At 38.3% G+C, this 24188-nt stretch overlaps 1 protein-coding gene across 10 annotated transcripts in view; it reads left to right on the forward strand.

The window, feature by feature from the left end:
- mfsd8l1 (major facilitator superfamily domain containing 8-like 1) overlaps positions 1–24188 on the forward strand; it is a 304788-nt gene that overhangs the window by 232172 nt on the left and 48428 nt on the right. For all 10 annotated transcript variants that reach the window (XR_015067941.1, XR_015067944.1, XR_015067942.1 and 7 more), the window contains one exon: positions 3373–3503. The gene's annotated coding sequence lies outside the window, so the exon portion shown is untranslated. The remainder of the gene's footprint in view (positions 1–3372; positions 3504–24188) is intronic.

Consider the following 24188-nt stretch of genomic DNA (forward strand, 5'->3'; position numbering starts at 1 on the left):
TAGGTACACTGAGAAATCCAGCATGAGCTGGATCAACAAGTATAACAAAATACTTGTTACTTAACTGTAGCACGAAACTGACAGTTTTATCAAAACTATACATTGTCTTTGAAAGTCTGTGATTATTCATTCAAAAAAAATATATATATATCTAGACTGTGGCAATTGTGTCAGAAGGATAGTGAATTTCCTGCACGTTCATTTTTCTCATGTTCTGCTTGCAGTTTGAAATTCTCAGCAAAATTAGTGACATTTGCCTCACTTTCTTTTATCCCTTGGCCTTGTTTAGGGGAAACATGTTTTGCACATGTGCAAGAAGTGGAACCAGATTTAATTGCAACGCACACAACCAGAAGACTAACACTATTACATCCTTTGGCATTGCCTTCCTTCCTTGCAAAAATTGATCGAATAGCCCCAGGTTGTTATTATCCACCAAAGTTCTCACACATGAATTTAGTCACATACACACATACACACATACACACAAGCGTAGCCACAATTTGCACTGAGCGAAGCAAATACAGTACAATGTCTTTGTAGACATGTTGGTTGATCTTCTGGCACTGTGACAAAACCTCAGAGTGGAGCTCACTTCAAAGAATAGGATCAACATGACTTTCGATTTTGTCTTGCTTTCTTCAGCCTTGCCAATGTCAGATTCTTCAATGTAAATTCCTCTGGGTCCATTCACCTGTAAATACTATGCCTAACAACTCTGGTCACATTGGGGTCATCATCATTGACCCTTCTCGTTGCTTGCTTACCTAACTCAGAGGATATGTTTAAATGATTTGAAAACAAATGTACAATGGCTGCCGCAAAGTGCTGAGGTCACACAGTCTCGTATGGTGGGCTTTAGGGGGCAATAATGTAGTTGTGGTTTAAAAGGAATAATTTACAACATCAGTCCTGGACCTTTTCAGATGCACCTTGAACAGCCTATGTGACTGCATAGATACAAAGACTCAGAGGATCTGAATCGGTCTGGGGGCAGTATCATTTCCCTTTTGTGCCCCTTCCCCTAATTTGTATTAAATCAGAATTCTGCTCCATCTCAGGGAGTGAGCATAACAGTCCTCTCCAGAGTTTACGATTAAATTACACATCTTCACACTCCCAGAAACCCCCCACTCCCACGTCCTTGTGCGCTCAGACTCCCCCATGCAGATGTGACACTTCCCAGTGACTACATTTTCTCATAACACATCGACCCTGTAGGGCCGAAGATGGAGGTGATATGGGAGGAGGGGCCAAAGGAAGAATGTGTCGACAGTTTGGGAAATGTAGCACAGACATTAAGTTGAAAAAAAAAAATCTCACCTCATTTCTCCGGTTCATGCCTAGAGGGACTTAACGTAAATATTCTCATCGTCTATGTTCTTGACAGATCTTCTAAGGATGAACTTTGATTCGCATTGTAAATCAGGCTGCAGTCAGTGAGGGGAACCATGTGTGTAGACAATAATGTGTTAATCTTAAAATCCAAATTGTATCTCTAGTGTGGTTAGTGTTCCTTTTTTTTCTTAAGGGACCCACACATATGTAGGCAACCACCTTTTGGCAGCAACAGAGCTTACAAAAAATAATGCAGTAACCTTTGACCGACGCTTATTTTAATTATTTGGGATTTTTAAATTATCTGATGTAAGCGGAAGTGCCGCATCTTCTACCTTCGGTGTTAGCGGAGTTGTTTAAAAGTAACACAGAGGATGAAGCTTTCATTGGATTTAATGATTTGGAGTGACACGGATGGTTTGGCAAACTTGTTAGCATGTTACTTATGCTATAGTTATCTGAATAACTCTGTTAACATACCAGGCACATTCTCAGTTCTTTGTTTATGTGTCATGTAATGTTAGCATAATGTAAAATTATTCAGCTTGTTGTTGCCTCTATTGTATATTTATTTTAAATTGCCTTTCAAGATGACATGTCTTGTTCTTGATGACATGTTCTTGGTGTTGGATTTAATCAAATACATTTCCCCCAAAAATGCGACTTATACTCCAATGTGACTTATATATGTCTTTTCCTTTTTTATTATGCATTTTATGGCTGGTACGACTTGTACTCCGACGCGATTTATAGTCCGGGAAATACGGTAATGGACTCATTTGAACCTATTACTTAAAGATTCTGAGTCATTTTCACAAATGATTTATCATAGATGCAGAGTTGGTTGCCAGACAATCAAAGCACTATCTTAAGCTTTGTAATGTGAATGCTAAATTAGAGTAATTATTATCTTGACAGTTCTACATTACACTAAGATGCATTTCTGCTTCTCTCAAGTTTCCTCCAGATTTGGTGTAAATTATGCTGAGAAGGCTAATTGGAGGATACAGAGCATTACCCATCTCCAAACCTCTCCAAAGCCACTTTAGCACCCACAAACTCTCTGCATCTCTCTAATACCGTGTAAATCCAACCGAGACACTCATCCATTGACTCTGCTTCACTCTTGTCCTCTTGAAAAGATGGAGGAAGTTCAGAGGAAAGTCAGCTGAATAAAGAATGTGATTTGGGAGTGCACGATGAGGGAAATTTTATGAGCAGAGTAATCTTGTCTATAAATAATATTGGAAATCACACCTACGGGTCTGTCACACTCACACAGACAAACACACACACACACATGATAAGGCTAAGGACTTGCGACATGAAGTGCTGCGAGATATATTTCCTCCTACTTGAGCTCACACTGATTGAATTTTTATCTTTGTACAATTATCATCTGTGATGCAATTTTTCCTGGCCAAAAATACGTCGTATTTTATATATTTTTGGTCATCTGTCAATATCTTAGGAAAAAACAAAGTCAAAGTGGAGGAGGCAGCATTTGTTGTTGATTCCCTTCATGCCACTGATCCTCCTCTCTCCCTCGCCGTCTCTCTCCCCTCCTTTTTCTATTATGTCAAACAACTCAGTCTCAGATCACCTCATGTTGCTACAAAAGCCTAATCAAGCACATGCCACGATGGGATTTTGACTTAGCCTTGTTAGCCTGTAGAGAGAGAAGCAAGTTTCCTTGACTCGCCTAAGGGCGAGTGAAGCATGATGCCATGTTGGGGTTTGGAGAGGGTCACAGCAGGGTCACCAAAAAAACGGCTGTTTCTCATTCCATTTATGTCCTTACATGGTTAATTACTAATGTTATTGATAGGATCATTTTACTGCACACGGGTGTGTTTTGGAATGAGCAAGCTCCTGCTATAACATGGTATTAATATGAGCCATGAGAACAAAGCTGTGCAATTTCCGTGATGTTAATATACACACACTATTTGCATAAATAAAAAATATTTCTCACTTTAACTAAAACCACTAATTGTGTGATTTTTTTTCTTTTTTTCCCCATCTCTATTTTAGTTACTCTATCTCCCACCGCTGTGACAGAAATAGTCAAATGACACACCAAAAGTTTGATGGCATGTGCTCCGGATGTGCTTCTCAGCAAGTGAGCTATCAAAAATACCTTCGGAACTTAACTTCAGTCAGAGGTATGGCCATTTTTCAATCTCCTTTTGACAACTGTGTGAAGTCTGCCCATCACACTGCTATTATTTTATTTTGAGTTGAGTGGATATTCTCTGTGTGTGTATATACTATGAACAAATATAGCAATCAGAACCGCAATAGTTTTCATGAAAATGTATTTAATAGGAGCAGTAAACAATATATGTTAATTAATCCTTGAAAAGTGTCTATTAATCATGTCTTTAGAAAGACATTTGTAGCTGACAAAAGTGTATATTATGTCTTTAATTGAAACGACTAATTAAGTGGAGTCCTGTGAAATAAGATCTCTTCTGCTAATGACTAAGCCTCAAATAACGCAATTAAGTCCAATCAAGTGTTACGCTCCACTTTCCATTCACAAATCTTCTATTTTTTATCCATGTCAATTTTAACTCTCCTTTTTTGTGTTGAGCGCAATTTGCATGCAATTCCCTGTTCACTGACTCCATGTGAGTTTGTCACTGACTAACACAAGAAAAACTGACACAAACCAGCCCATTTGGCTAGTTTAGGTCAATTATGTGCAGTTACATCACTTCAGGAACTTTTGATCGAGCACTTATCACAGAGACTGTGATTGTGGAAAATCTCCGATCACAGGTGTCAAACTCAAGGCCCGGGGGCCAGATACGGCTCGCCACATCATTTTATGTGGCCCGCGAAGACAAATTGTGCATCAAATCCGTGTCATTACCAGAATTGAAAATTGTCTTCACTTTTAATAATATATAGCCTTAGAATAATGCGAATGGCTTCCAGCATTTCTAAGTGTCGATTTGCGGTGCTGAAGGCATTCTCATGTAAACACTATTACACTGTGATTTCAATGGTGTTAGGCCTTATTTTCACAAGAAAAAGAAATGTTGAAAAAAGAATACAGTTTTGTCACTTCTACACAAGTTCAAGTGTGCTACCTTTCAACAAAATTTCTTTCTTAACTGACTTTCCTAAGGAATTTCTTTTCAAACCCTAACCCAATCAAGTGTTCCAAGGAGCGACCTTGATTTTATCATACCTTCCGACGTATGTTGACTGACAAACAAACCAGTGATAGTGGGAAAAGCTCTGGCAAAGGCAAGGCCAAAAGCACTACTATATAAAATACACTATGTTATTCATTGAGTGCTTTCAGCGAGTTGCTTTAAATATTGTTCATCCTGTTTCTGTGGTTTTGGAACAAACTTTGAGTAAAAAGGTTTTACCCATGCCTTAGGCAAAGTTTCAAAAACAGAATATACTGCGGGTATTCATCATCAACCTCCAAAGACTTGAGGGTGTTTTTCAGATGACCATATCCTTAAACCATGTAAACAGAACAATATCTTTCCATATGCTAACATGATTATTTTTGCTCACTGGCATCACTCCCTGGCATTTAAAAATGACCGAGTGACACTTTTGAGTTTCCACTTTCCAACAGGCTGGTTCTGCTTTTCTGCACGTTCCTTACACATAAAAGGCGTAAATATGTTGTGGAGCATATGGGAAATGGTTTTCTTTTGATGCTGGTAGTAACCTGATACCAAACCGGCCTATTGACTAAGTTATCAGTGAGGAAAAATGCTTAAATCTTAAATAGTCAATAGTCATTCGGGTCGTGGATGTGTTGCAGCTTATTCCAGTTGACTTTGGGCAAGGGGTGTGGTCACCAGCCAATTGCATGGCACAACCTCTGAACTGTGAGGTGGATGTACTAACCACTATACAAATCTGATTTATTATTATTATTATTATTATTATTATTATTATTATTATTATTATTATTATTATTATTATTATCACCCCGTGGGGGACAAGTGGTTTAGAAAATGGATGGATTATTATTATTATTATTTACAATAATATTAACCCCAACCCTGACTTCTACAAATACTAATTTAGTTAATGGATAGGAGGACTTGATGATGTGTTTCCATGTAAAGCATACTGGTCAGCAGTGGCCATTTAAATTTTTCTAGCCAGGAATTTTTATGTTTTTCTGTGCTGGCTTCTAATTAAAGACATGGCTGCATGACACAATTTAATGATAATGTCTTATCTTGTTCACTGTCTTGTTTGCCTGGATTGTGGCTTGTCCTTTCCAGACATCTGTAACAACCTCTCAATGTCTGGACAATGTGTTGGAGACACTTGTTTACAATTTTCCTTCTAAATTCTGTGAAAGTCTGTCAACATAGTTTGCCAAAAATGGTTAGTTACAAAGAGAGATGTGCTTTAGTGTGTGGGAAAAAAAAGAGTGTGCAGGAGAGGAACAGACGGTCAGAGAAACGAGTAATGAAGCAAAAGAACGTAACTGTACATTAAAAAAAGTAGTATGCATGGATTTGACACTTGGGTGGTTAAAAATGGAGATAATTACAATCAGAAATAGTGAGGAAATTGGGGGAATAATCCAGGCTGAAAAATGACTGGGGAACCGAATACTGACAGTTCCAAATGTCTCTCCAGATGTTACCAGTCACAGGATGACCATATTAACCTGACTTTATTGTTACAGATGTGGTACCGTTGCTCACTCTACACTCGAGCACCAATCAGATGGCCAAATCAGATGCCACTGCAGTGTAGCCAACAGAACCAGTAGCCCAGAGTAGTAAAGACTGCAAGGGAAGTTGGCAATATGCTGGACTCTGTGCCAGTCATGTGGCTTTGAGAGGGACAATTTTCTGGCTGCCAGGCCGTTTTGGCAGCGCATCACGGGACCTTGCTTGATCTGTCGTTTGCATTCATTCAGCACGTACGGCCGTTTCTCTCAGCATTGCCGCTTCCTCTGCACTCACAAGGAGCTGTGGAAAATGCTGGCAGGAGACAAAAAGACGCTGCTCTAATCAATACCAACACGAGGCCTTCGACAAAGAGCAGCAGAGTGAAAGATGGAGCTCACAGTTGAGCTGCTTTTGCCTTGAGCCTTGCATTCCTCAGAAACCCAATGACTCTACAAAGGCAAACATGCATGTATCTCAAATAGAATGAATTGAACCAGAACCGAGTATGCCACAACCCGGTGTGCGGAATTGTGGTTTATTAACACAATTGTGACGGTGACTGTCTAAAAACTGAAACCATTAAAGAATGCAGTCTGATTTTCAGTGGAAATCGGAACCAGCCTCGGTCACTTTTGGGGGAAATTCATTTTCATTCCTCATTGACGGAATTTTATTGCCATCATCTGTCCATCTATTAGCTAGCAAGGGGAGGGAGAGAACATACTGTATTGCGTGACTGGAGGGTAGCTTTCCAAGTTTGCTTGCTGTCCACTTATGGTTCTTACAAGAAGACATTTGCAATAATTCAGCTATAAATATTAAAAGTCAATGTCTTGAATGGTGGTCAAACCACAGCTACATGAAAAATTTGTGATACTGGTAGTTACAGATAATTTATTGTACACACTATATACAGTATGATAGTTCTGAGTTTGAAGGAGGGAGAATATTCTTCTTAAACATGATACGTTTTCCAGCTGCTGTGATGCTGACAGATTTATGAGGCAGTAAGTAGCCCAGTGATATTTAGAAGGAGCTTCATGAATGGAAGAAAGCTACTTTGATTCCACAGACGAGACCAGAAACCTATCCATGTTGAGAATTAGTTAAAAGTGGAATTCAAATGGCATGTTTGCACAGGAACAAAAGTCCGATTGTAAGTCATCTAAGTGAGATTCATGGTCAGTTGTTGGTTGTTTTTTAAATTTAAATTCAAATCCACGAATATATATTCATATTTTTATTTCAGTAGGAAGCTTTATTGCCAAATGGGAGAGTTGAAGATTAAATGAGATAGTCCAACTATAAATGAATGCAGTTAAGGCTCATGGCTCCAAATTGAAGAATCATTGAATCCTACATTTGCTTGGATTAAGAAATATCTGCTGCCACCTGCACAATAGAAAGATAGAGTATGACTTAAAAATAAATCTGAATAAAATTATTGAACAATCAAATGTATAGCCTTATTCTACCTTTGGACTACAAAACGAGAGCTGCTGATAATTTTAGCAAGGCTTTGAGGTTTCATCGTTCCCTGTGAATCCTCTTTGTTTTCTTACATTTTAAGATTCCATCTTCACCTCTGCCTGACTATACAGCCTTTTTTATTTACATCCCATAATGCAATACAGTTCCCAAAGCATATGGTGCTTCATGCAAAAAAGCCAAGGCCATGCACAATTTCCTAGTGAGCAGAGTGTATGTTCATCATAAAGTATGTTTTCACTTATTTCTATACTTTTTTTTATTTTCAACCACACAAATAAAAAAGGTTAATTTGCAAACCAAGGTTCCACTTCCCTTGCAAATCTAATCTTGTGTATTAGATGTATTTTAAGAGTGTCAGAGGGGAATTTAACAAATATTTAATACTAAAACTAATGGGGCTGACTTCTGTTCAAAACCTTTTTTTCTTTTCTATGGATTCGTTTAGGTTTTCTGCAGCATGTTTGCATGTGGCATTGTGGTTTTAGTTGCAGCCGTAATGGTTTGCATTATGCACCCACTGCTTGTGCAACTACAGCGTAAATCTGAACTGTGTTGCACATTTTCATATCATAAAGTAGTAATTGGTTAGGGTTTTCCAAAAGAAAGGTTTACAGCTGAATAATACGCACATTGAAAAGCCAAAAGTTCTGTTCTATTGTGGTCAAACTCAGTCATTGCTGGCAACAACTAAATAGCACTATGGAGTGCACATCATTGCAAGAACAAGCAAATCGTAAGTGGCTCAAAACAATATTTGGACCTGTGACTTGGCTTGATAATTTCTCCAAACACCATAAGGGAGCCCAAAATGTAATGGTGCATGTCTTTACAAAAGGTACTAAAATTACATTTGTTAAATTTGAATTACTTGTTACTTTTAAGGAGAGTAACCTGTTCAATGTTGCTGGACCAGTAACTAATGTGCAATACATTAAACAACATAAATACCTATGGTGAATATGTTGAACTGTAGTGTGGACATTTAATGTGTCGTTTGCACTTTTGCTATCTCTCACTTGCTGCCACTAGTGTCTCTCCACTGCAGCCTAGGGCTCCTTGTACTCCTCTGCTGTGCTGATTGGACTTTTCATTAGTCAACTCCCTAAGGCTCAGCATGACCTCCTCTGGGTCATCGCCTACTGATTATTCCCCCCCCACGTGCTCCCACCATTTTCCCTTGTCTCCATCAACTTGTGCAAGTGGGGATGTCATGACACTGAAGTGAAGTATCCAATCTTGCTTAGGAGGTTGATAGGTCACCATACTGCTGTATTTTCAAGAGCTATGCTTTTATATGAACAAAAATGTGCTAGTTTAGACACAAGGAGTAGTTTCCAAATATTTTTAGCTCAAAACACAAATGATAAATTTGCTCTTTGTTGGGACAATTAATATATAATGTATTGATCTTGACAATTCACAAAATTACAGCACTTTGGTCTGCAACTCGTTGAACATATATAAACTGACTTGTCACCGGTATTAAGGTTACAAAGGCCGGTTTAATTACAGTAATAATCATAAACTACAAATTATTTGTGCATCTAACAGCGTACCCACCTTATGAAAATAAATTGTAAGGATACATATTTATTGCCATGTCATTGTTGTAATATATAGAAATATATATATTAAAATTCATAGCTTTTATGTTTTTGTTGCAGCTTCAGCTATAGGTGTCCCCCAAAATGTTGTTCATTGATCCAAAAAATACATTGTTAAGTAGATATCTTGTTGTCCGAAGCTTACATTTAACTGTTTATGTTGAAGAACTTTTAATGGCTATGCCACACATCTAAAATGAATCTGTGTGTGTGCGTGCGTGCGTGTGTCATATGTGCTTTTGCGATCTGACTAACCATGACCTTGTCCAAATGAAGCCATAAGCCACTCATCCTGTCCACCCCAACACATACCATCCGTGTTCCCCCAGAACCCTGGCACGCTCCAAAAGCTGGAACAGATTACTCCCCTGTGTGCTTGTTCTGACTCTGATTGCTGCTACATCCAGATAGGCTTTCAAGTGGCCTCCAGTGTGTGCAGTGCCCCATGGGATATGGCCCAGGATACGACACATGGGGACGATTACCCAAGTCGACATAAGTCCACATACGACTAGTCGCCTCTCCAGATTGGGCTGGTGTGGTCCTTATCCTCTCTACAAGGCTCTAAACATCCATTTCCAGTCCCAATCATCACGGGTAATCACAGTGATAGTTGTATTCATGGGCTCTTGGTGCAATGGAGTGGTCATTCTTCTCAGAATAGACACTGACAAGCATCACTGCAAATGTATGGCACTGCACTCCAGAGTCGAAGTCAGTCAAATGTCCAATGTCCCAATGTTTATTGTGTCTTGAAAATGTCTGGGGGTTTTTTTGTATAATGTGTTATATTTTTGACAATTGAAAAGCTGCTGTAGGCTGTGTTGCAATAGAACAAGAAGGTGGACATATTTGACAATTTCTATGAAACATGCAGTGCAATTCATTTGGTTGAGTAAACCTTAACTCTTTGAAGTTGTGTTTATGCATTTTTGGCCATCTCCGACATATCGTTGAGGGAAATCATCTATCCTTACGTCAAACTGTTGCTCCCACATCTCACTCAGACAGTAATGAAAATGGAATATATAAACAGTCATGCGAACAAAGACGAGCTGCGTGAGAAATGAAGCAGTGTCAAAACTTAACACAACTCATCACAAAGCATGGCTGTCTCTCGCTACCGCTATGATGGCTGACAGCGAACCAACCAATGGAAACACACCGTGAAGTGATGGGACTATAACTGCCTGTGCACATCTACAATACCAAGATGGAAGCAGACAAGTTATTTGCATCTACTCATCTAATAAAAAGGCCTTACCTGATTAGTGTTGGCAAATGAAGCTTCAAATTTGCTTCATGGACCAGTTTTATTTTTTGGACTCTTCTAAATGGCACCGTCGGATGAAATAAAGGGGTTTAGCAAATGGCATGTCAGTGTACTTTCAGGCCAATGTTGAAAAGAGTGCCAGCTAAAGGAGTAAAAATAAATAAAAACTGGTTCATGAAGCAAATTTGAAGATTAATTTTCCTTTCATAAACTGACATTCCACTTTCACCACTTTCTTTTTAACACACATAAAAACCTCTAAGACTAGTCTTTTTTTTTTTTTTAATGACCCTTGGTGTGTGCTGGACACAGTGGTGAGGCATTGACATTGCATTCATAGCTATATGTTGGAGAAAATGAAATTGCAGACTCCAAATTATTGAGAATATTCGTATTGTAGTAAGAAAATACCATTAAAAAAGTTAAGTAATAGTGGCTTTTTTTGCAGCAGTAAAAATATCCGCATTTGCATTTGGGTTAACCAGAGCAGAGATTTAAAAGTAAACAAACAGTGTGTGAGAAATTGGAAACGACAGTAAGAAAGCGAGAACAGAATGGCCTCTAAATTTTCAAGCCCCAATGTATGCATTAGCTGAGAGTTGAGTGACAAGAAGTGGAGACAATGGCTTAAGCCCTGAAAAATGATGAACCAAACGGGGAAGGCATTTGTCAAGCGGTGCAGACAATACTGCACCTCTGCTGTGTTCATCATTTGTGTTGGTTAGGAAATATTATTGCTGAAAAAGAGCAGCATCAACAATTTTTAAATAAATAATCCATGTCTCGCTTTATTATGCAACTCATGCAACTACTCTGATAGCAAATCCCATAATGCATTTCTTTCTTTCATCAACTGTATCAGAACACGCACAGCTATGAAACATAGCTCATCACCATTTAGCCCTTACTCTCTACATTTTCACTTTTACTCCTATGTTGTTTCTGTGATTTATGACTCAAGTATGTCAGCTTGGCAAGCACCAAGCGCACACCTCTGTAAGTGTTCCCCTGGCCAAGTCTTACAGTAAATGAAGTCAGAGAAGTTGTTAAACTTAAGTCCAACAATTTAAGTCCAACAGTTTAGTGCCCTTTTGGGTGATTGCCGCTTGTATTTTTGTATATTAAGACTTTTACTTTGCCACTTGCGTGTCCTGTCTGCTTCTGGGTCTGAATTCTGTTCGTGTCACAATCATTTGTTCTTTGGTAGAAAAGTAGAACAGCCAATCTGTAATGTAAATCCTCCGAAGAAACGATGGCTCTCTAATTGCACACAGATCAAAAAGAGAGACAAGCTTCGAGCTCCTACAAAGCCAATCAGATCAAATAGATACGTTTCTAGATCTTACAAAGCCTTTCCGATTCTTTTTTTTTCTTTTCGCTTTGTCTTAATGGGCTGGCCGTGACCTGTACTTGTGACTCATTTTCCTCACATAGCTCAGGGATGGAGGCCTGGAAAAGTCAGTCAAAAGTCATACAGAAAGGCTAGCAGAACAATTGGCCTATTTATAATCATCACTTTGGGCTTAGACTTCAACAGTCTGGCTGACGGCCTCATTTTTGTAACTTTGTTAGTGTAAATGAGGGCTGGAGTGACTCTTACCCAAAAGATTAAAATCAGTGTGTTTGTGAACTTTGATCTGACACAAACACAAACCAAAAACGTGTCCTCCGAAGCAATACTCACACTGGAAATGATCAAGTGAGGAAGGCTTCTGAGGCCTTGTCATAAAAGCTTGTTATGACTGGCGGAATTTCTTTGGCAACATCTGAAGCCATTTCTCTACAGCATGTGCCAAAGTAAAATATCATTTTACCTCTTTTTTTTTCTTCTCTCTGGCTTTTCTTTCTCTTTCGTATTTTTTACAAAACAACTTTTCCTTGTATTGCTGATATGTGCTGCAAGTTATGTAAACATCACTTCACTTCAGATTCCAAGCAGGGATTGAAAACAGCTGCAGTGGCTACTCATAGAAGCAACCCAAGCGTTGGTTTTTCACCTTTGTTCAAATTTGTTAAGTCCTGGTGAGAAACTATGGCATCGGCACGGCAACACTTCTGTGCTCTCTCACAGTCACGTTGTCCGAACTGCAAGCAATTACACGCAAGACTAGTCAGAATGAAGAGTCAAAAATGGAGGGCCATTTTTTAAATAACACATTGTAAAAGTATATATATATATGATACTCCTAATTGTCTATGAAGTTATAATGTCAAATACTTTTTTTCAAGATAAATGATCTTCTCTGCCCCTAACCTGCAGACTTTTTCATTTTTCAAAAACAGGCTGTCTTAGCTGTGAACCTAAACACTGATGAGGGTTAGGAGATTTGTGACTTTCAGATAAAAATCTTCTGATGCTCAAGTAACATCCTTCATCTTGCAAGAGTGTCTGAGATATTATTTTCACAATGTTGCTCCTAGTCTACTAAGTACATGTTCATTCATTCATTCTGTCTGTCAGTCAGTCATTCGTTCATTCTTACATTCATCCGTTCATTAATTAATTCATACATTCATTTATTCCAGTGAGTGATTTGTTTGTATTATTTTCCAACCCCCAGTATTTTTTCCAATGTGGACAATCAGCAACAGTATAATTTAAACAAAAGTCAGCATCTTGGTGGAAGATGGTTTTATTCCAGTCTAGCTCCTGCTGCTGATGCTGGAAGAAATCTGATTTATTAATGGATCCTTGTGTGGCATTCACCCCCCCCCCCCCCCCGTCTGTCAAATAAAATTCAATAAACACGGCATAATATTAGGCAATATAAAAAAATGTGCATATGCTTGGCTGCAGCACATGTTGAGGCATGAGGCCACTTTGCCTCTGCAAGCAGAAAACACATGATGAAGTGCACAAGTAAATAGCCAGAATAGGATGGAAAACATAACTTCATAGGAGTTGATTAGGCAGAGGAAAAAAAACATGTTGATTGTGTACTGTGTCGCTTGGTGCTTGTTGTGCAATAACAGCAGGAAAAGTGTGCTGTTGCAACACCCGCATCCAGCACCGTGCCTCTGAAAGGTAAGCAGCTTTTGCTTTACATTTTTCACAAAGCGAATAAAGGAGGTGAGGTCTAAAGTGCAAATATGATTTGAAGGGTTTTGGTAACTAATGGAGAAAACCATGGTGTCATAAGTACTGTATATACTGAATACGTTACACAACATGCAGAAGGAGATGGATAATCTTCAAATTCACAAAGCAACAATGAAATGCTGTCACATGCTATTCGATACTGGATAAACCATTTCCCTGTTTTTTTTAAATAAACTACTGATGTTTGCATTTATGTTTTTATAACCATTTATTTGCCTTCCTCTCTCTCTCTCATGCTCTACATGAATGAGATGAATGAATCGCTGTCTAATTAGCTGAGTTGAGTGGTACGACGAGTTTGGTCCTTCAAAAGTCAAGAGGTGAACTCCTGTGACAAACAAGCCAGCTGATGATGAGAACTCTACACAAAGAGGATTAGCTGCTGGTGTGGAGAGCAAAGCCATCAGTGACCTTTCAGGAAGGAAGTTTACTTCTCTGTCAATCAATGACAGACCATGTGGCATTAAGGTTGCAAGGACTTAAGTCACCTTTATATTTGTATGAGGAACACGTCCCCTTTGGCCTTGTACACATCAACATATATTCTCCAAAAACACATACGGTATGGCTTCCCACTTAAGCATGCAAGCAGTAACTAGATTGATACAGGATAGTTTGCCATTGACTAGTTGGAATAAATCAACACCGCAAGTGAGGCCTTTGCATTTGTAATGAAAAGGAAATATGGGGTCAATGTTGATTCCTACTGGGATCAAAAGTGACTTCATGTTCTTCCAAAACTGACCTAAGAAAAACAGTCAAATTTACCAGAGGCATCAGTCAAACCGCAACTGTAAGACCACAAATGACCCCGAATGTTTTTGGAAAGCTGCAGACACACTTCACGGTGACATGGCATGAATACACATGCGGAACTGTGTGTTTGAGCCAGCACAATTACGTGCCTGACACATACGTAGAAAAAAAACACCAAAAAGTAGAAAGTACTTTCTTTCAGACAGAATATAATTGGTACCTACAGTGAGACTCTCATTCAGAGCCAAGAATGGCCCAAAAAAACAAGGGCCTCTTTTTTTTTTTCCATCTGACCAACATAATGAAAATCAATATCATCAATCATTGGTAACTACCCTACTACAGATGAAAAGCACAGAAATACACTAATCGCAGATTATTTTGTCTAAATAGATGTGACAATAAACAATGTGTAAAAGTGGAAATGTTTCACATAGACCTGGAGAGTCAGTGCTCGTTGCCAATATTGCGTAGACTCACGACATAGTAAATACTGCAGCCATCATATGTTTAGCAGGCATAAGTGTGAAGTGTTCAGTACTGTGTAAAAGTCTTACACCACCTCTAACTTGGAATTGGTCCAAGTACCTTGAACATAAATAGTTGGCAACAAACAGAGAAGTGTTGTTTGGAGTGGCTAAAAATATTTAGATTTGGATTAAAGTGCAGATACGGCAATGGAGAACCAGGACTTTTGCGCAACAGAAGTTAGAAAGAATGGGAAAAAATTCCACCTACAAACCTCCAACAGTGTCAACATTTGTATTGGATGTTATTAAAAGGAAGAGTAATGTGGTAAACATACCCCTGTTCCATGGAAAGTGATGCAGGAATGAAATTCCAAATGATTGAATATTTACAAAAACAAACTAAATAAAAAAAAAGTGTATTAATTTTGACCATACACTATAGGATCTGCAAAACATTCCATTCTGTTTTAATTAGTTTTACACCAAATGCCAACTTGATTGAAATTGGGTTTAAATAACTTTTTTTTAGGTCAGCACATTTTCTACATAGCTTGCTAACACTTCAGAGGGCACTTATATCTATCCATCCATTATGTATACTGCATATCGTCACGAGGGTTGCGGGCACGCTGGAGCCTATCCGGGCTGACTTTCAAACAACCATGAATACTCATATTCACACCTAATTGTGTGTGTAGGAATTTAGAGTCTCCTACGTCCCTAACAAACATGCTTTTGAAATATGGAATGAAGCAAAAGTATGCAGAGAAACACCTCTTGGGATTGGTTATTACTATGTCAATGCAAGCCTTGAAATAAGATGCAACTCACATGTGATTTCCACTATTGATCCAACATTCAGATTAGAATTTTTAATTAACGTAGGAGGCTAATTGCCTAGAGAGACACTCATTTGACACTGAATGAACATAATAATTTGTGTTGTGAGTTAATTGCTAAGTTGATTCTACTTGCTCTCCTATGGAAGATAAGATGGACCACTTTTCAAAAATTGACCTTACTTTATAATCTGAACCACAAGTAAGGAGGGGTTTAAAAATAAAAGGTGTGTTTGTGCATTATCTCTGCATCTTGAAACAAATATATATAAATATTTTCAAGTTAGTTATAAAAATAATACACACAATTGAAGGTTTGTTTACTTCAAGCTACAATACTTCTCAACAATAATACGTACCAGTCTCAGAGCAGTGTTGAGGACCGCTGGGGGTATTTCCACAGCCTTAAGGGGTTCCATTAACTATTAATCTTCTCCTGGAGAGCAGTGGGAACTATGAAGTCACAGCTGCCATTACACTGCTTCATTCTATAACACCCTTCTTTCCCCCTGTTCCACTGTTTCCATTGGCACACAATCCACAGCTGAGTCTGGCTAATTAATTTTAAATAAAATATATTGGTTATGCATAATTTATGTTTAAAGCCTTGAGCTACTGGTGTTAGACAAATATACAAACTCCATACTGAATTACCAGCCACTTGAGTTGAAAGGAAGAGCGTGGGCCCTTGGCAATGTATCCAATTCGTTCTTTGGGAAAATGAGTATCCAAACCAAACAAACTCGATTACATTCCAATCATAAAGGGATCTTTTAAAAGTACCAAGTTGAACACATTTTCTACCTGGTCAGTGACAAAGGTTATCCATTGAAACTCTCGCCCTGGTAGAATAGGCAGTGGGCCAAACCTATTATACGAGCTTGGGCACTGACTTACTGCAGAGCCATTAAATATAATTGTAATTGTATGTATTTGCGCTGTCAAGTTCCCTAAATCAACTTGGTAGCACCTGTGTAAATGTACAATACACTCCAAGCCGTTAATAAATGAAGCAGCAGAAGTGTGTAGCTTTCGCATAGCTGAAAAAGGTTAAATAAAGTTTGGTTGAAGTCAGAAACAAAAACTACAATAGCCGTAATCCATTGTCCAGCAAGAGCTTTGCTGGTTCCGATTATTTCTGTCCCCCATGTCGTGATTTACTTTTGGTTTGTTTTCCTGTCTGCTTATATCCATCCATTCTCATTAGTTCAGCTCCAGTCACACATATCCGGTTCACGTGTGCCTCGGCTCTGTCCTATGTTTACCAAATCTGCATGTTCTGTCAATTACGTTGAATTAGTTTTTTTTGTTTTTTTATCCTTGCTACACTGCAATCGTGACACTATTGATGTTGTACCTGCCAACCTTCAAGACAAAAGCATCCAAATACTTTGCTGAGTTTTGTTCACTGGCTGATTCCAAGCATTAGAAACTTCCGCCTCTCTCCCAGCTTTCTCCTTCAAGTCTCCAACTTCAGTTTCTGGCATCCGGGATTGAAGTACTCTACACTGGGCAAGGATTTATGGCTTAGTGGAGCATTGGGACTGGGAGAGCGTTCATCTCAGTGAGGAATAAAAGCACTTTCAGTAGATATTTGTACTGCAACCAAGAAAAATAGAACATATTTTATGAGCCTGCAGTCCAGACTAGACCACATAAATACATTTGATGTGTAACTATCTATGAAGTAATATCTATCTCTGCCGTGAATTGTTTTGCTTTAGCAAATTTTTTTTGCAAATGTATTTTTATTTCCCTCCAAATAGATGAATATTAATCTGATTAAAGGTCGGCTGTGGACAAGCACAACGGGATCAGTGCTGGCCCACCCAGAGAGGGAAACATTTACATTGTTTGGATTTGAATGACTCCCAAAATGCCCTTCTCCCACTGAACTGGATGGATGAAAAAAAAACGAGAGATTAACAGAAAGGGAAAAAGAAGCATGGAAAGAGATAAATGTAGAGGGATGAAAAAGAAGAGAACATTCCCAAACTGGGCTGGTTAATTGCACAGGATTGGAAGCAGATGCTCTGCCGCAGTGACGTTATCAGAGTAGACCTTGAAAGTCCTTTTGGGTTGATTCGAAGAGGAATTGGAAGACTCGGGTAGCGCTAGATTGGAGGGATGACAAAGACTGATAAAAAAGAAAGATTAAATGGTATCGTGACACGAGCGAGAGCGCAAGGAGAAGAAAATAAGGGCAAGGACTAATATTTGGCTGAGAAAACAATGACATGGAGAAAAATGCGGTCCAAGTTGACTTCCATATGTTGTCGTACAGCCACTAAATCCAACATGTGTTGCTGTTGTTGGAGTAATTTTTGGCCAATTATCAAAGAAAAGTACAAAGATATTGCTCTTGGAGTCTGCACAGGCTCATTGTAGACTTGTAAATATAACATCCAATTTACAATGCTCTGAGTTGCACATTGCCATTTTGAATCATTGGAGTATAATGTTTTACAGGTCACATATAAATTTGGAGTATATCAGGGGACTATAAGTATGTCACAGGACGGCACTTACCTTTTAGCTCTCTCTCAACTATATACGTACCCACACTTGCACACCCAACCACCCACCCACCCACACAACATAACCTGGCTCTCAAATTACCTTTGAGTCTGACCTTTATCCACTGAAAGGTTTTTGGTTCAGTTTCTGAGGGAAGCCTCCTCCTGTGCCAGGGTTGTGCGATTTGTGATTAGTGGGTGGATCTTTGTGCGATGGGGCCCTGGGGCCGTCACTCTTATAATTACACTGCATCCCTGGGGAGGGACCCTGGAGTGACAGCAACATAGCTCCCATTTTTACCAGGTCAGATTCAGCGATTAAGCACATCCTGTACCCTGCCAGTGGCCCTTCCTTTTAAAAACCAATTCCCTTGGATGCTGGGACACGGGGACCAGGTCCACTTAACCAGTAGGCACCTGTTCAGCAACCTAATTCATGGCTGTGGGGCCAGTTGACTTCGCTAGCAATCCAACTCTGTGAATTTTTGTGAGGGCTGGAGCACCTTTTCAACAATTCCATATATCCGCCCATTCCTCCAGAAATCTAAAAGGAGGGAGGTACATAAAGTAACAGTATATCCAGCATTTAGGCACACAGGAGTCTTAACTGCCTTTTAGTATTGCTGAAATTCTAGTGACACTGTATTTTTTTTCTTTTTCTAAAAGAGATTTTTTTTTTTTAAACTTTAAAATACATAAAACAAGATTATCAGACCAAACAAAAGAAGTCAGCTTCTAATGAGGCATACTATAAAATTTTGAACCAGGCATAATGATCATATGCATTTTTTTACTCATTTGTCATTTTGTTTTATTATATTGAATTGAATCAGCCATGTAAAGTACTTGCCCTGCATTTAAAATATCGCAAATGTAGTATGTGACCTTGCTTTTTACCTTTGCATTTGAATCAAATTAACATGAGATATTCAGAACGATAGGAATTATAGATATTCTAATTATATTGTATATTTATATAAGATGTAACTATATCATAGGCTTCATACAGAACATGGTATAAACAGTATTTAAAAAGGCCCCAATTTTTTATGAGCTGATCTAATAGAAAAAAGTTTCAAAAAATTTTAATAAAGGCAATGAATCCATTGGGGATTAAGTACACCAAGAACACATGCCATGATATGAAACAAATATGCTCACATATAAACAACTATTAAAGCAACTACTAATAAAGTACACATGCCAATAAATAAATCTTTTTAGACACATACACACACTGTAATTATAAAGATTTAGAAGCAAGGAACATAAAAAAAATTCATCACTTTTATTCAAATCATGCGGTTTTATTTTATAGGAAATGATCAAAAAGTACTGGATGTTTGCAACAAGGAGAAGATGAAAGTGCCTATACCTTTCCATTAGCCATCATTAAAATGTTCTCTTTTTGCTCTTTTAGTTCCCATCAAGCTCAAACGTGACAATATAAAGCAGACAAAACAGGTTCAAGAGTTTCAAAGACTCCAGTTTAAGAGTTTTTGATGATGCTCTCTCATCATGCAAACCTCTAAAGTGCCCACCCGGCTCTGGAAAAAGTCCAGCTACAGTATCTTCAAGTCAGTAAATGACCTAAGTGCCCAAGCATATTGACAACATGAACTCAACCCAAGAGCATGTGATTGTCGTCCAGGAAGGAACCTGTTATCACTGATAGCAACAGCTTTCTGACTTCTGTAGATAAACAAGATGCTGAGTCAAATGTAGCCAAGGTACAGATGGTTTGATGGAGCACTTTTACATCCTTAAGTAAAATACATCATTTATCTTGATCCTGCTTGAGCAAACCTTTCAAGTTGCAGCAAACGACACATACGGTAATATCAAAGACTTTCATTTTGTAACTGTGTGAAGATTAAAAAGCAACTAAACATAACACAAATGTTGAAAGATGTTATGAAGTTGTCATGCTGGGATTTAATATGCTTTAAATATTCAGAGAAAGATGCATTTCAGCCCTCAAAAGCAAATTGACTGACAAATCTTTTTGCCTCTCTCACAGAGAAATGTTTCAAGTCCCATGTTCCACTGTGCATGGCCTATAAGACACAAACTCTTAATTCTATTAAAAACCGCAAAATGCATGCTCTTGATGTACTGTACTATTTATTTGATTATATTTGTATGGATTTAGTCACAATTTCTATGGTATTATCATCATCAATGCATTTTTTTCTTAGCATCATTTCCCACAACTTCTGCGTACGCATATCCCGTGGTATAATAGGGAGAATAAAATGCTGAATTTAACTCATGCACTACAGCCAGAATAAAACCATAACATTTTGAATAAAACATTTAATTGCTTAATATTAGAACTTATTGGTGTAACGTTGGCCATTTTTTTTTAAATGCTCTCCCTGGTACCATGCCCCACTCCAGTATACAGTAAGTACTAAGTAGAAAGTGTCCTGCAATATAATTTAACTTTCAAATTGGTTAAAGGCATTATACGATCAACAGATGCAAACAATGGGCTCTACAAAGAGTTATCAGAAATTATAAAAAATCCTGGTTTCTACCTTTTTAAACAAAACCATAACCTTGTCTTGGTTTTGTCATCATTTGAATGAAATCTTCTTTTTCTGGTATTTAATTTCAAATGTCAAAATGTTCCCAATAATTTGCAGTTTCCACTACAACAGATGGATTTTCAGCCAGTTGCAAAAACTCAGAGCACGCCAACTCAATTCTGTAGGTGCCTGGTTAATGTTTTACATCGCATTCTCAATAGACACTTTATTTCCGCCTGTGGTCTTGTGGGCTTCTACATGAACCTTTCTATGACTTGCTGCTGTTTGTCCAGTGCTGAAGTTACGCATAAAAATGTTCATTTAAACACAGTACCCCCAGCCAAGTCATTCACTTGCCAGTGATTTCCATCGGCATTATGGAGCTCACACCCTTCACGAACTTAAAGTTTTGTACACCATAGTCTACTCAATCCCATTGGGCATAGGCAACATCTGTTTCCTCTCTTTGCCTCTGTGTCCCAGTAGACATTCAGTGAAGTGGAGTAGCCACCATCGAGAACATACACACACACACTCGTGTGCACACATACACACAGAGGCACAGTGTGCACACATCAATCCTGGCGCCCACATACTTTCAAAATGTTGAGTTCACACTCAAGCCATAATGAAAGCATTAGAAGGAATCCAGCATCTTTGCCTCTTCTGACCTGTCACTTGCACTAGAAGGCTGCACGTCCTCATATGTGTTTCCGAAGAGAAAATACAGTAGGAGGACAAAGGTTATTGAAAAATGATGAATGAGTAAGTTAATGTATGACTGGGATCCGGCCCGTCTACTTTACGTTCTTCTAATGGAAATCACATTCATCATAGTGTTTGTAACATTAAGCAGCAATGTATGCAAAGCATTAAATTAGGGGTCAACCAACCGTTTTGAAACTGAGAACGACTTCTTGGGTACTGATTAATGTGAGGAGCTATCAGTTTGATACACACTTCTGAAAAATTTTAAAACACTATTTTTATTTTTATTCTTAATAACTAATAAATTATATCTCTTAGTAGTTACTGATAATATTATTGATTTTTCACGTTAAGCAGAAATGGTAAGCAACAATGGTTTGGTTGACCCATTCTTATATGTAAAACACTTTTCCCCAGCAATATACAAAATGTATGGATGGAATAAATCCTCACTAAAGTGTAATGTTATGACAATCTACAGAGAAAATCTGACAGGGATTTGTAATCAACCAGCAAAGGTTGATGATTCCTAACAGAGTAATTTTCCAGTCATATTTTTTCAGCAAAACTCATTTTGGAACAAAACGGTGGTACAAATTGACTATGCAGAACATTTTGCAAGCAAGTGCAAAGTCAAATTGAGCTCCAAATGAACACTCTAGATATACATCAGTTTTAGATGGTTGATTGATATCATTATTTATACATGCTGCTCAACAGAAATGCAGCGTCAATCCTTTTTACATCAGGAGATTACTGACATTCCCACAGACGGAGAAAAGTTTCTCCTCAGCATCCTGAATATGAAGGAGACAATTTGCGAGAACATAAGAGAATTTGGAAGTCATTCAACTATCAAAGACACAAACTAAAGCAAATATGCATCCTTTCCTTTATTTAAGGCAGTTGTTGCACTGAGTAGTTTTCCAATGAGCAAAGCAAATTTGCTTTGCTCATTCCAATTAAAAGTCTGCAGTTGATTTTGATGTGAGAGGGGGGGGATCTTGTGTTTGTTTCTAAAGTTTATTGTGGATGGCTAAAAAAAGGAGGGGGGAAGAGGCTATTTTAGTCTTGGGCGACCGAGTGGTTGTTAGAAAGCAGTCACAAGAAGCCAACTCTCCCTCAAGTAACAAAGTGGATTTTTTTTTTCTTTGCTTCAGAGGTTTTTTGTTGCCAATTTGGCGGTGCCTTTGGGATGTAGAGCTTCTATTTTTCTTCCTTCCATCTTGGGCTAGAGTCACCTGGGATGTAATTAATTAATTAGAATCAGTACGCCAAGATGGTGAGTAGGGGAGGGGGCACATGTGTTTTGTGGTGCGCTGTAGTCGATGTTTTCGGGGTGATTGGGATTAATAACAGTGGGGGCACTTTGTACGGGACTTAATAGACATGGAGTGAGGTTAGATTGGCAGGGGAAGGTATGAAAGGGGGTTTAGAGGTGTACAGACCCCCCAGCTACTGGAACAAAAAGGGCTTTGTGAGGGGAGGAAACATCTTACAGTACACAGTTTATTTTTCGCCAATGACACAAAATACTAAACCTATTGCAAGTGGAAAGATTCATTTCATTCATATTAAAGATGTGTCGCATTTGGCCCACAACTCCTTTGTTATTGCTCACGGATGAGGGAGGATGGGGTGGGGGGGTTCAATTAAAAGGTTGCAAGAAACAGTTTTGAATGTTATGGGGGAAAAAAAATGCAAATCTGTATTGCGACAACATCACGCAAATTATGAACTTTTGAGATTTATTGACGCACACTTTGCTGCTTGTCATATCTTGACAGGTACATGAGATTGGTTTTGTCAACAAAAGGTGAAGAATATCAAATTGCCAAACAATCTGGAAAGCCGAGTTTCTATTCCCCTTGTGAGAAGTATGGGACACATTTTGTATTTTTGTCATACAGTACATATAGAATCATGTTACTGTATATTTTGTTACAAAACACATCTCTATCCATGCCTGCTTATGCAGGTACATGCGTGATTTGATTATTGTCATTTGTTTCTGATTTACAAATAATCACTACTGCAGAATTCCCTATTTGTCAAGGCAGGAAATTATGCTTTGTGTCACTCATTTATTTATTCACTCTTTTATTTGAAAAAGGAAATTACTTTGCTTTTATGACCCTTGCTATGCTTGAAAAGAAAACACACGAAACGCAAGTAAGAAGAAAAAGCAACTGTAATGGGAGTAAAACAGTTGAGCACTTTATGATGCCCAAATCAGTCCCACAGACAGAGTGACAGACTCTATGTATACTTAATGGAAATAAAAACACTAAACCAAAGGAAAGTTGCTCATAATTTCCTCCCACCTGGCTTCCCATAATGAAAGCCGAGCACAGCACCACCAACCCAGAACCTCTCATTCTGTACCTAAAAAAAGAAATGTTATGTGCTCCAAGGTAAATAGACGAAGCCATCATAACAAAGACTGTTTAATGATGACTACATGGTCTTGACTGTATTGCCACAAATATAACAAATACATGACTCAACATGATTAGTCCTGATTAAATTGCCCAAAGCAGACAGGATCTTTTTTCAACTACAGATTTAGCAAGATGTGTCTCGAAAACAGATGATCATTGTTAGCTTTTTTTCCCTCCAATAATCATGATTATTGTTCCACTGTATATACAATTCAAAACTAGATATTGAATCAGTCAACGTGTTAAAAAAAGGAGAAGCTGCTTCATACTATTGTGGTATTAAATAATTTCAGCGATGTAGGCAATAATTGGCTAGAAAGAATCAGTTACTGATTTGTAAGGAAACAAAAGTACTTTTTCAAGTGATCTACTTTATATTCATGAACAAGCCATGAAATCGCTCATAATGTGTTAGCACAATGTACAGATATTACACTATTGTGAATATTCT

Source organism: Syngnathus leptorhynchus, chromosome 13, assembly GCF_054491065.1.
Source record: "Syngnathus leptorhynchus isolate UIUO chromosome 13, UIUO_Slep, whole genome shotgun sequence".
NCBI lineage: Eukaryota > Metazoa > Chordata > Actinopteri > Syngnathiformes > Syngnathidae > Syngnathus > Syngnathus leptorhynchus.